A 10945-nucleotide genomic window follows, 5' to 3' on the forward strand; every position below is an offset into this window, starting at 1 on the left:
TGCTTGGGTCAGCCTTGCTCCCAAGGTGGGAAAATAGAGCAGGACTGGGGCGGACACCGTCGTGAGGGTGAGGAGAGAGCTTTTGGGAACAGGGAGGGGCCGTCCTGTGTCTGACCCATGATGACCTACAGGAGGAAACTCCCAACAGCACCAACCACACATACCCCACTTCATGGGGCAGCTGAAGGGGGAGGGAAACACATTATTTAGAGCCAGTCCACAGGGAGCCCTCAAGGGTTCCCTCAGCAGACCACCACACCGCGCCCCCTGCAGGGGTTTCCTGCTCCACTTCCCAGGGGCCTGGCTGGCCTCTAACGCCCAGGACTAGGCCTGGGATAAACTGTTCATTAAAACCGTGCCCTTTCCGGGGCGCCTGGGTGGCTCAGTAGTCAAGCGTCTGCCTTCGGCTCAGGTCATGGTCCCAGGGTCCTGGGATCGAGCCCCGCATCAGGCTCCCTGCTCAGTGGAGAGCCTGCTTCTCCCTCTCCCACTCCCCCTGCTTGGGTTTCCTCTCTCGCTGTCAAATAAATAAATAAAATGTTAAAAAAACAAACAAACAAAAACCGTGCCTTCTCAGAACTGAAGTGAAACCGAAAGGAGGAGTGGTGAGAGGAACGGCTGGGCCAGGGCTTGGCGGGGCCGGGGGCACATTTCCCTCGGGGGCAACTGAGGGGGCAACTGAGCCCGGGGGCTTCACCACCCACAACAGAAGGAAGGCTGGGCTGGGAGCCAGAGCCCATTTCAGTGCTTTAGGGGGCTGAGCGTAATCCAGCACTTACCACGGACGGCGCTGCACTGGCCCACTGAGCTTCCAAAAAGTCTACGCTTTTGCTCCATTGCATGAACGCCATGTGGCCCTGCTGACGGGCGACACCTTCTACGGGCAGTTGTAAAGGTCTTTGATGATAATAAAAGATGCGATTGGGTAATAAACATAATGAAAACATGTACTTTGGTACACAGACTCTTTCAGGATATGATGTCCACGGGGCAAAACACGTGGAGAGAGTTTTTTTTTTTTATTGTTGCTTTTGTGTGGGGGTGGTTTCAGGGAGGCTCATGCGGAACTGAACTGGGAAGTTCAGTTTTGTTTTTTTTTTTTACTTCCAGGAAAAGACAATTCAAGGTCACTCCCAAATGCAAAGACAAGCCGAATGAAGAAATGAGGCTCCTCCTGCCAGGTGGCTTCTCAGTTTGTCGTCCCAGGAATCTGGAACGAAGTTTAGGAGGGCTGCGTCCCCTCCAATCCCAGGGACAGGCCTTAGCAAGCCCTGAGTCCCGTTAATAAATCCTCCCCGTAACAGTGGCCTCTCTGGAGCCTGCTGGTGCCTGGCCGGGCGCAGAGGCCGCGCCGAGCTCTCACAAACTAATGCAGGTCCTTGTGAAAATGTTAGGGCATCTATTCTGTCTTCACTGCCCAGGATTCTGGGGACAGTCGGGCTGTGGGCTTCTCCCCTTGAAAGGCCTGCAGTTTAAAGACATGTCCACCAGGTGGCGCAAAGCCTCCTTTTCGTGCGGCTGTTGGAGCCCACTGTCTGTGGACAGTGTCTGTTCTGCGTGGGGGCGAGTCGGCCTTCTCTTACTAGGATGTGAATACAAATCTCCAACCCAGGACTACCCGGTAAGTAGACATCCAGCCCCTGCTTAAACACCTCCGGGGACGGGGAGCTCACCACTTCTGGGGAGAGGGTAAGTAGCCGAATGGGGGTTGGGGGGAGGGGTGAAATTGAGGGTACCAAAAAAGCCACCTGTTCCGTGATAACGTCACCCTTCCTTTCCCAACGCTCAGGCCGCTGGCTTTTTGTTAGGAATAATTTATTATCTCCATCTCTTATCACCTTATCCCTGAGTGGTTTATCAAGTTTCTGAACAGCGGCTCAGACAAGATCTTTCACAGTCTGGGACACAGGCCAGGGGCATGTCTCCCTGCCCACCCCACCCCCATCCCCGGACCTGGATTAGGAATCCGAAGAACTGAGACTACCTGAGTTCCCTCGTGGCTTTAGTGAAGTCAGCCTTCTGGGCCTCAGTTTCCATATCTGTAAAGTGACTAGCAGCATCCTTTACCCTGCCTGCCACATTAAGTTGTTGAGAAATTGCCGATGAAATGATGCATTTGTTTATTTAACAGATATTTATTGAGCACCTACTATAAAGTAGGCACTGTTCTAGAAACTAGGGAAGATTTAAGTAAACAAGAAGTAGTGCATCTGATGTCAGGTGGTGTGGTAAGTGCCATGAGGGAAGATACAATGGAGTCAAAAGTGACACGGCGGGGTGGGGGGGTAGGATTCTAAATTGAGCTGTCAGAGATGTGACAAGCATGTGAAAGCAAGAGCGAGTCATCTTCACTGACAGCCATTTCCCCCTGTAGTCTCTCTGTGCCCCTTCTCTGTGGCCTATAGTTCCCACCATGAAAGTGAGACAGACACTGTTTCTGAGTATTGAGATAGACAGTTGTTAGTTTCTGTTACATGCAATCAGACGCAATCCTAGTAGATATGAATGAATCAGGCGGAAAGGCTGGGAGGAGAAGACCAAACTGACCCAGAGCTACTCCTCTCTAGTCCCCTCTTTTCCCCATGGGGGAACCACAAACTAAGGTCAATGAGATCATAAATTCTCCTGAACAGGCTTCAACTCACCAGCTCAGGACCATCTACACATCTCAACTCAAGAAAGCACTGTGTGTTTTTCAAAGTTCTCTGGCTGGAAAGCCCCAGAGTTCTAAATGTGGCTCTTGAAATCCCAGCAATTCTTACCAGGAGATTTCCCTTCAGTCACAGACTCCGGCTAGTGACATGCTCAGGAATGAAGGGTGATCTGGAATGAAGGGTGCCTGTCAGATTATCAGGGAGCAGATGTCTGGGGGTGGCTGCCCCTGGTGAGCAAATCTCCAGAGAGATCCTGAAGCAGCTGACAAAGTACTTTTCTCCCAACCATCCCTTATGAGGATCACGATCAGACTCTTGTTTCAGGGACGGGACAACTTAAGACCAGAGATATCAAGGGGAGCCCGAGGGTCTGGGAACCTGGCTTTCATTCAGGGCCCTTTCCAAGCTTTGGAACAGACCATCCCAACTCCAGCCTCACACAAACTCTAAAGTGATTTGCAATGAAGTTATGTTTTCCTGGCTGAAGTGTCAATAATTCACCAAATTGGGTCTCGATCAGCCATAAAAAGAGAAAAGGACATTTGACAAAGCAGAAGATCTGAACTAGAGCCAGTAGCAGAAGGTCCCCGAAGAAAGAGCAGAAACGAAAGCTTGGCAGCTCAGCCTCATCTTTATTTTCAGCCAGATGAACTGCCTTTCTGATAATGCAAGTTCATTCATTTGACTTTGTAGTGAGCTGGACATGCCCAGATCAAAATCCACTTCATAGGTTAGATGGGGCAGGGGAGGAGACATCCATCATTTCTGCCCACATTCCATTGCCAAAACTCAGGCAGGCGGCATATAGATGTGTTCCTTAGCTCCTTCCGAATGCCTTTCCACCCTTATTCATTCCCATTCTCCAGCCTTCCTTATCGTGCTCTGCAGCCAGGAGGCTGACCCGTATGGACGGCACCAATGGCTCCTTTGTCCTCTGCTTGTAGTTGGGTTGGGTCAAGGAAGCCACTGGAAGGAAAAATGGAGAGTGTGGTCTAGGTCTGTGCTTCTCCTGGTCCTTCCTTGACTGGGGACTTTCCCCCAGTCCCAAGCAGGTCCATAGGTTGGCTGTGTTTTTCTACTAAAGGCCATATTTCTGTCACTGCCCTCTCCATATGGTCACTCCCTCCAAGTTTTGTTCCTGTTCCTTCCACTTGTCCTTTCAGACTGAGGGCTGGTAACCACTGCCCATTGGCAGCCCCAGGAAACTGCACCAACATTTGCTGTTTTCCCTATACCTTGTGTGCATCCTTGTAAATGGTCTCGTTATTTAACTTTCCACAATTGTCTGGTGCAGGTGGAAGGGACTCTTTGGTGGACAGTTGTCTCTGCCCCATCCACTCCGACCTCTATGCTTCTTGGCTTTTCTGCATGGGCTAATAGAGGGTGATGCCTCTTTCCTGCACCCCAGTTCCTCATCTGTAGAATGAGTGGGCTGAGCAGGAAATCTATTCAACTGACATTTGGTAGGCCCTCCAGCTGCAAATGGTATCTCACTTGTCCCGAGCTACCTGGCTCCTTGCCTATGAACTCAAATGCAGGTTTCTCTTTTGGGCTCCCAAATAAAAATAATCTCATAATGTATCACCTGCCACGTATCTTCTCCTAACTTCCTCTTGTAGAGTCAACTGTGCCTCTCCCCAAGCCCCATCAAATTCACCTCTTGAAGCCCTAAGCCCCAGTACCTCAGAATGTGACTATATTTGGAGATAGAGCCTTTAAAGAGGTAATTAAAGTAAAATGAGGCTATTAAGGTGGGCCCTAATCCAATCTGACCGGTGTCTTTCCAAGAAGAGGAGATTAGGACACACAGAGAGACACCAGGAATGTGTGCACACAGGGGAGAGATCCTGTGAGGACACAGTGAGAAGGCAGCCATCTGTAAGTCTGTGGTACTTGGTGATGGCAGATCTTAGAAAACTAATACATGTCCCACCTTGGGTTCTAGCCCTTGAAGGCTTCTCTGTGTTATGGCTCAATACTTTGATAACTTAACCTGTGATGATGATTCAGTGCAGGTCAGGGAGTCCCTCAAATTTCCCTCAATAACACATCTCTACTTGAAGCATGACTCTTCATAAGACAATGCCCCAAAGAGATTGGCAATGAGATAATGCAGGTGTTAGCCTAGCACCCTTCTTGTCATCCTCCTGGTAATAACTGATTTTGCTTCTGGGAACAGCTTCTCTTCTGCTCCATCACAGTCTCCTGCCCCTGACAATGGGGAAAGGCCTGCAACCCAAGCAGGGCCATTGAGAGAAGCTCATTCCCCTGACGACAGTGATTGTTCCAGAGAAGGCATGTGACCCAGGACAGGCCAATCAGAGTCCTTCCCTGGCATTTTTCTGATTGGAGCTGGCAGGGAGGTTACCCCCAAGCTGATGGTGATCACGCCCTCCGCCATGATGGTATGACAGAGAAGCAGGAAGGTGAGGGGAAGTCCTGACTGGGCCTGCTGTCCATTTACAGTCCTTGGGAGCTCTGAGCTGTCCTGATCCCTGAAGATCTTCCTTCAGTTCTTTGACAACCCCGATAGCTTCCTAACAAATCTCCTTTCACTTAAGTTGGTTTGACTTGGGGTTTCTGTCTTATACAATTAAGAATGCTCTGACTCTATTTTGAGGAGGTACAGTCCTTGCCAAAACATGTTTGGCACTCTTCAAGTTTGCTCCCAGGCCTGCCACTTCTCTCTCTCCTAGAAGGTAGTTCCCTATCACCAGAGGTTTTCAAGCAGAGAGGGGGTGTCCTTTGTCTGGGTTGAATCAGAGGGAATTGCTGCTTTGGAGCTCAGGAGGTTTAACTGGGTGGCATCAAATATTCTTAGTAAAAGTCACTGATTCCATTGTGTACAGTTTCCTCCTACCAGGGATTAGAGAGGCCCACTGTTTGAACACAGCTCTACTTTTCTCTCAGACTCGTACATTGAGAGTCTATGAGCATCAATGTAATATACTCTATTAATAAAAATGGAAGAAAAAGCCCATATCATCATCTCAACAGACACAGAAGAATCATCTGGCAAAACCCAACACTCTTTCATGATAAACATACTCATATCTTGGAATAGAATTGAACCTCTCCAACCTGATAAAGGTCATTTATGAAAACCTTGCTGCTATATCACACTTAATGGTAAAAGATTAGATGCTTTCCCCCTAATGTCAGGAGATTCTAGCCAGGGAAATTAGGCAAGAAAAAGAAATAAAAGACATTCACACTGGAAAGGGAGAAGTAAAACTGTGTCTGTTCATAGATGATATGATATTGTATACTGAAAAGGCCCAGGGAAAAAAATCTATTAGAATGAATAAGTGAGTTGAACAAGGTTGTAGGATACAAGACCAATCTATAAATCTATATGATATAAGACCAATCTATAAAAGTCAGCTCTATTTCTATACATTAACAATGAACAGTCTGAAAATGAAATTTAAAAACAATTCTATTTACAGTAGCATCAGAAAGAATAAAATGCTTAGGAATATATTCACAAAACTACAAATCATTGCTGAAAGAAATTAAAGAGGCTCTAAACACACGGGCAGACATTCCATGTTCATGATGGATCAGAAGACTTACCGTTGTTAAGATGGCAGTACTCCTCTAATTGACCTGCAGATCCAGTGCAATCCCTCTGAAAATTCCAACTTTTTTTTTACAGAAATGGATAAGCTGATACTAATATTTATATAGAACTGCAAGTGACCCTGAATAGCCAAAATGATAGCCAAAGTATCTTGAAAAGAAAAACAAAGTTGGGGGACCCATGCTTCCCAATTTCAAAACTTACTACAAAGTTACAGTAACCAGACAGTGTGGTACTGGCATAAGATAGACATGTAGATCGGTGAAATGAGATTGAGAATCCTGAGAGAAATCCACACATCAATGACAAATGACTGTTGATAAGGGTGCCAAGACTATCTAGTGGGGAAAGAATAGGTTCCTCAACAAATGGCACTGAGACAACTGGGTATCCACATGCAAAAAAATGAGGCTGTAACCTCATCTCACACCAATGTACAAAATTTAACACCAAATTCAACTCAATACAAAAATTAACTCAAAATGAATCAAAGACATACATATAAAACCTTTGGAAGAAAACATAGGCATAAATCTTCATGACTTGGATTAGGTAACAGTTTCTTTTTTTTGTTTTAAGATTTTACTTATCTATTGTCAGAGAGAGAGAGAGAGAGTGCACAAGCAGAGGGAGCTGCAGGCAGAGGGAGAAGCAGGCTCCCTGCTGAGCAAGGAGCGCGATGTGGGATTCGATCCCAGGACCTTGGGGATCATGACCTGAGCAGAAGATAGACTCTTAACTGACTGAGCCACCCAGGCATCCCTAGGTAACAGTTTCTTAAATGAGACCCAAAAGCACAGCAAGAAAAGAAAAAGAAATAGATAAAATGGACTTTATCAAAATAAGAAGACAGCACAGAAAATGGGAGAAAATATTTCCAAATTATATATCTGACAAGGGATTTATACCCAGGAAATATGAAGAACTCTACAAACCAATAGTAAAAAGACAAATAACCCAACCAAAAATGGGCAAAAAGACAATGAGCAATCACCAAAAAAGATATATGAATGGCCAATAAGCACATGAGAAGATGTTCAACATCATTCATCATTAGGGAAACACAGACCAAACCACAATGAGATACTATCTCACGCCTACTAGGATGGTCATAATAGACAAGATGGACGGTAACAAGCGTGTGGAGAAACTGGAACCCTCATACATTGCTGGTGGGAATGGGAAATGGCAAGGCTGCTATGGAGACCAGTTTCACCATTTCTCAAAAAGATAATGTAGATTTACTATATGATCCAGCAATTCCATTCCTAAGTACATACACAAGAGAATTGAAAATATAGGTCCACATAAAAATTCATACACAAATGTTCATTGCAGCATGATTCATAATAGCCAGAAAGCTAAACCAACCCAAGTGTCCATCAACTGATGAACGGATAAACAATACGTGGTATTATCTACACAATGGAATATTATTTGGCCGTAAGAAGGAATAAAGGTCGGATTGTATCATCCCACTTACATGCAATGTCTGGCGAGGCAAATCAATAGAGACAAACAGTAGATGAGTGGTTTCCAGGGCCTAGAGGGATGAGGAAGTGGGAATGACTGCTAATGGGAATGGGATTTCTTGTCAGTGTTGAAAATGTTCTGGAATCGGGTAGTGGCGATCGATGCCCAACTCTGGATATATTACAAACTATGGCATGTGAATTAGATCTCAATAATGGTGTGATTAAAGAAAAAAAATGCTTATGAGCAAATAGACCTCGGTGTGGAGTGGCAGCTTCCCCAAAGACAACAGCAGGTCAGAAGTACTTTCCTAGGTCCCTAAGAGTGGAACACGGCAGAAGGATTAAAACCCAGGCTTTGAATCCCCATGGCTGTGGCCTTAAACACCCCTTCCACCTATTAAGGGGAAGAGATCCCTGGAAGGAAACTTTGGCCTCGGATGAAAGGTGGAAAGAAGACGCCTGGCTGAAAGAAGTAGACAAATAGATTTTAGGTTGTAGCTAGGACTAGAGGGACACGGAAGACCCTCTCCAGGAACGGGGGGCAGGAGGGTGATCGGAGAGGGAAGAGTACAGATACTCTGCCTCCCAGTACTATCGCCAAGTGGGTTAGTGCTAGGAAGCCAATCGAGTATTTTGTCACATTCTAGTGCTGCAACTTTCCAAACCCTTCCTCTTGTGAAGGGGCAAGGAGTTGCTTGTGGATACCCGGTTGTCTCAATGCAGCCTCACTATAGATACTAGGCATGAACACCAAAATCAGCCCAGGCTCCCTTGATTCTGCAAACAAATGAACAGCAATAGCTGGCCTGTTAGGACTACATCTTCAGTGGGGCTGAATGTTTTCTTCTCATCAATATTTGATTCTTGTGCAATAACAGATGATTTTTATTTTGTTCTTTGGCCTTTTTTGTACTTTTCAAATGTTCTACAGGGATAAGGTTTTGTTGTTGTTGTTGTTTTTTGTTTGTTTTGTTTTACTAAAATGCTATTAGGAAACTCATAATAAGCTTGACTTATGACAGCATTGCCTTTGTCCATGCTTTTCCTTCTTGGATCTTGCCTGGCTCCGTCAAGATTAGTATCTGTGAGCTGTATCAGTCAGGGTTCAGCTGGGGGAAAGAGAAACTACACCAGCTGATTGTAGCAGGAACCGAATCAGGGGCTTACCAAGTTGGGGGGAAGGGTTGGAGGAGTGGGTTCTGAGTTGTGGCCCCCAGGAATGATCTGGAACACCGCCATGAGACCTATGATCTGGACATCAAGGGCCACCCTTGTTCCACGAAGGGGTGTCCGCAATGCTGGAATGCTGTTGAAAAATACAGTTTCTCTTGACCTTGCTTGTCCCCACAGGAAGACACCCCATCTCACCTGCTCCTTCCAAATCTTGGGTCCCAGCCTCTAATGGTCAGATCCTCATTCATGTCCAAAAATCTAGGGGCAAAGGAGGGTGAGAATTGTACTTTTCAGTTTTTTAGCCTGTGAGGTAAAGGATGGGACTCTGGCAGGAGGCTGGGATGCACATGAATGGGGTCAATCCATCCAGACCAGCCTCCGTATATCAAGATTTTGACATTTCTTTTGGCTCTAAACTTACCTGAGTTGAACAACTGATGATACCCACCCCCCTTCTCTCTCTGTCTCTGTCTCTCTCTTTCTCTCTCCGGCTGTGTAAAATTTATCTTTGCAGTGTGAAATGACTTTTTCCTGTGTGTGGAGTCTATACATTTACCTCTGAAGCCCTTGAAACCAGGAGAAGCAGTTTCCTGCGATGAGTCCTTGCATCTGACTTCAAGTGCTCTGGGTTTGGCCGCTGCTGAAATGAAATCCACTTTTTCTACAGGAAGTGCGAAACTCCTGTGCGTTACAGGAAGTAAGAGCTTCCACATATTCTCTTGAGAATAATGAACACTTCCCGGAGGAAACAATATAACTTAATAAAGTCAGTTTTTTTCAATAAAGAACCAACTGCTTAAGAACACATTCAGAGGGAAGAAGCATTTGAGATGATTCACTTCACGAATAATTAAAAGCAAATCAAAAACAAGAGTGGCTCATCAGATCAATAACAGGGAACAGGCTCGAGTATCTACTTGGGTCCGGTACTTTCGCTGTGAGTGACTTTGCCGTAGACATCGTTGCTGCAAACCTTTTTTGTCACGTAACTAATGGGCCATAAGGCAATTTTGCCATACAAGATAAAATAACTGGTTGACGTTTGGTTTCATTTCTCCATTGACAAAGTTCCCATTTTTATGTTATATAAATCTTCGCTAGCCCTCATAATGGTCTAGCCAGTGTTGAATAGAGGTGGTGATCTTAAAATAGTGGGTAATGACAACTATGTATATCTATTTTTTTTAAAGATTTTATTTATTTATTTGACAGGTTGAGACACAGTGAGGGGGGGTGGGAGAGGGAGAAGCAGGCTTCTCGAGGAGCGGGGAGCCTGATGCGGGGCTCGATCCCAGGACTCTGGGATCACGACCCGAGCTGAAGGCAGACGCTTAACGACTGAGTCACCCAGGCACCCCTATGTATATCTATTTGATAGAGAGTTTGGTGACAAAGCTTACTGGCAGTGTGACATCGCCTGTCGAGCAGACCGCATACTATACTATGCCAGAAAATGTTATCTATCAGTTACAGAGATAACAAAGCTCAGTTATAAATGCTTTACAGCATTGGCATTTCTTCCACATTTCCCATAGAACTTGGAAATGTCTGTCAGCAGACAGGTGACAATATGCCAAGAGCGAACAACGGTGTGGAAGACTTTCACAATGCAACCTGAAGCTCACTGACAAATATGCATCCTACTATTTGGAAACGGATATCTCCCTTAATGAAAAGAAATTTTCATGGAACACTGCACCAAAAACTAATGATGTAATATATGGTGATTAACATAACAATAAAAAAAATAAAAAAAAAAAGAAAAATTTTATTCTGTTAGGTTTGAATTTATTTTAATTTTATTTATTTATTTGAGAGACAGAGAGTGAGCGGGGAGAGGAGCAGAGGGGAAGGGAGAGGGACAAGCAGACTCTGCACTGAGGGTAGGACCCCGACCTTGAGATCACCACCTGAGCCGAAACCAAGAGTCAGATGCTTCACTGACTGAGCCACCCAGGTGACCCTGAAAAGCAATTTTAATGTAAAAAAAAAAAAAAGTGTGATGCAGAATGAGGAGATGAATCAACAGGCAAATAATAATAAAAAATGCATACTGTAGT

At 45.4% G+C, this 10945-nt stretch overlaps 1 long non-coding RNA gene across 1 annotated transcript; it reads left to right on the top strand.

Moving 5' to 3' along the window:
• Positions 1-1169: 1169 nt before the first annotated feature.
• LOC113927389 lies at positions 1170-10551 on the top strand. The gene is made up of 3 exons (XR_003521611.1): positions 1170-1621; positions 9400-9822; positions 10421-10551. It is a non-coding gene; the product is annotated as an uncharacterized LOC113927389 (long non-coding RNA).
• Positions 10552-10945: the final 394 nt, after the last annotated feature.

This window comes from Zalophus californianus, chromosome 7 (assembly GCF_009762305.2).
Source record: "Zalophus californianus isolate mZalCal1 chromosome 7, mZalCal1.pri.v2, whole genome shotgun sequence".
In the NCBI taxonomy this organism is placed as follows: domain Eukaryota; kingdom Metazoa; phylum Chordata; class Mammalia; order Carnivora; family Otariidae; genus Zalophus; species Zalophus californianus.